Source organism: Cotesia glomerata, unplaced genomic scaffold (genome assembly GCF_020080835.1).
Source record: "Cotesia glomerata isolate CgM1 unplaced genomic scaffold, MPM_Cglom_v2.3 scaffold_1301, whole genome shotgun sequence".
Classification (NCBI taxonomy): Eukaryota; Metazoa; Arthropoda; class Insecta; order Hymenoptera; family Braconidae; genus Cotesia; species Cotesia glomerata.
Genome location: NW_025401667.1, coordinates 241 through 3,177, shown reverse-complemented (window position 1 = coordinate 3,177; position 2,937 = coordinate 241). Strand labels below are relative to the sequence as shown.

The 2,937-nt window shown below is 28.7% G+C and overlaps 1 long non-coding RNA gene across 1 annotated transcript; it reads right to left on the bottom strand.

Moving 5' to 3' along the window:
* Window positions 1–225: 225 nt before the first annotated feature.
* On the bottom strand, window positions 226–659 carry LOC123273771. The gene is made up of 3 exons (XR_006511369.1): window positions 517–659; window positions 341–447; window positions 226–265 (listed from the first exon to the last, which is right to left on the bottom strand). It is a non-coding gene; the product is annotated as an uncharacterized LOC123273771 (long non-coding RNA).
* Window positions 660–2,937: the final 2,278 nt, after the last annotated feature.

The following is a 2,937-nucleotide window of genomic DNA, read 5'->3' as shown; positions in this document are numbered from 1 at the left end:
AAAACTCAATGAATCCAAAATAATCAGTAATTTATCGAATAAAACCATCAGAATTCGTGCGTGCCATGTTTATACAGTGATTTCTGTAAAAGAATAACTCAAAATAATGTTCCTTGAAAAATAAAGTCGATTTGAATACTTTAAGGAAGTACTCTCACTCGGAAAATCGTCGATTTTTGGTCCAAACGCAATGAATCCGAAAAAATCAGTAGGTTGTTGAATATAACCATCAGAATTTGTGCAAGCCATGTTTATATCGTGATTTCTGAGAAGTAATCATGTAAAATAATGTTCTTTAAAAAATAAAGTCGATTTGAATACTTTACGATAGTACCCTTACCTGGAAAATCGTCGATTTTCGGTCCAAACGCAATGAATCCGAAAAAATCAGTAAGTTCTTGAATATTACCATTAGAATCTGTGCAAGCCTTGTTTATACAGTGATTTCTGTGCAAAAATTACTTCAAATCATGTTCCTTGAAAAATAAAGTCGATTTGAGTACTTTAAGGATGTACCTTCACTCGGAATATCGTCGATTTTCGGTCAATCGCAATAACTCCAAAGTTATCTATAATTCTTCAAATTCAACCATCAGAATTTGTGCAAGCCATGTTCATACAGTGATTTCTGTTTAAAAGTTACTGAAAATAATGTTCTTTAAAAAATAAAGTCGATTTGAATACTTTACGATTGCACCCTCACTCGGAAAATCGTCGATTTTCGGTCCAAACGCGATAAACCAAAAATAATCAGTAGTTTCTCGAATATAACCATCAGAATTTGTGCAAGCCATGTTTATATCGTGATTTCTAAGAAGTAATCATGTAAAATAATGTTCTTAAAAAAATAAAGTTGATTTGAATACTTTAAGGAAGTACCCTCACTATTAAAAAAAAATATATATAATTCATTGAACATGAGTGTTAAAATCAACGTTTAATATATTGGTTATTGCGCCGTCGGTGAGTATCGATCTACTAAAATCATAAACTTTTGGAGTCTGTTTTTTTATAGGTCTCACCGACCGTATATGCAGCAGGACCATGTATTTAATTTACCGTTTATTTTCTTATTATTATTATTACCTAAATATATTTTTTTTTTCATCAATAATAACATAACAAATAATAATTTTAATAAAATAAATAAAAAATTTCTGTAGATACTCACCGACGGTTCAACAACTAATATATAAAAGGTCGACTTTATCACTCATGCTTAATAAATTATATATATTTTTATGTAATTACTTAATTAAAACCCTTTTTAATATGATAAAGACATTTATTACATAGTATCCGGTGTTTACATATTTTTTTCGCTCCCATGACAAAACCACTACACCGCGACTTGTATAGTAAAACTTCAGTTTGGGGAGCAAAAATTTTTTTTTTGTTTTTTATTTATTCTATTCAAATTTTTATTTGTTGTGTTGTTTTTAAAAAAAAAAATATCTATATATATATTCGCAAAAGTTGACATCGGATAGAACCAAATGTTCCCGCTCTCGATCTGTCGGTAGTTCACGGCGCTGCGAATGTCAGAATTCACGGACCCCTCTATAGGCGAGAAATTGTAACTTACTTGCTATAAATGGATATTGTAATGCCATCAGCTGAATCCGAAAGGTGACGCTACAATCAACGAAGCGCGAATTCAAAATAATTTAATAAAAAAAAAAATATATATATATATATATAGAATAAAATATTTCCATTTTTAGTTTGAAATCTCACAAGAAGATTTTTGTAACTCGTAAATTTTAGTTGAACATTCTTCCGAACCAAATGATAATAAATAGACTCGGGTAAAACTTCTTAGAAACAATAAAAAAAAACATATATACTTGAATAAGACCAACATGTGTTGTCTAACAATTAGACCTTTGTGAAAACACATAAAAGGAAAACACGTGTTGAAGTTTTCAAGGGTTCTCTTGATTTATTTAGACATCTTACTCGAATATTTTCTAGAAAGTCGTAAAATATAAACATAAAAGAAATAGAAAAACTGAAAATTGTACAACACAACCAACATTCACATTGACTGTTACATAAAGAGATAACAAAACTTTATAATTTTAATAACTTTAATATTTTGATCTAAGAATTGTATTTTATATTAATTAATTAATGTATTTACAACAGTAGATTCACATTGTAATATATGTATCGACATGGGTTTTCTCTGTGGTTTCCCGTTTTACCGGTCCAAGAGCCTAAGAAGGGGTGAAGAACAGGGCAAATGCGATACAGAATGCACAAGACGGACCACAGCCGCAACGTTTAGAAATTCATTAACCAATAATTACATTTTATTATCGTAATAACACTTTGAAACGTTAATAAATGATGTTCGAAAATAATGAAATAGCAATAGTATAGGAAATAATTAACTTACGAATGTCCAATAATGTCAACAATATTATAGAACTGAAATATTATATGTAATAATGATACTGTAATAATAATAATAATATTAATTTTAAACGCTAAAAAATGTAAAATTAACAACAATAATTGAAATATAATGATAAAGATAAGTGCTAGTAATTGTGATAATTACAGTGATCAAAACAATTATAATGAAATACCAAGGACTTAGTAAATAATTAATTAATAGATATGAAAACTAAAAATATAAGCAACCTTAGAGTAATAAGAAAATCCTTAGTTAAAACTATAGGTCTTCAGTTTGGCATACTATATATATATTTATATGAATAAGTATGATAGTGTACATCTTGGATAAGTATTATTGTATGTATAGGCGCAACGTTAAGGACAAGCACAACTGTATTAGTTTAAGTATGTAAGTGTGAAGTATGGAGGGAGACATTGGTCGGAGATTTTTGATTGACATTTTTTGTAACTCACTTCTCCTCAGGGAATTCGAAACGATAAAATGCTAGAGCTTAACTTTGTAAATTTTCAAAA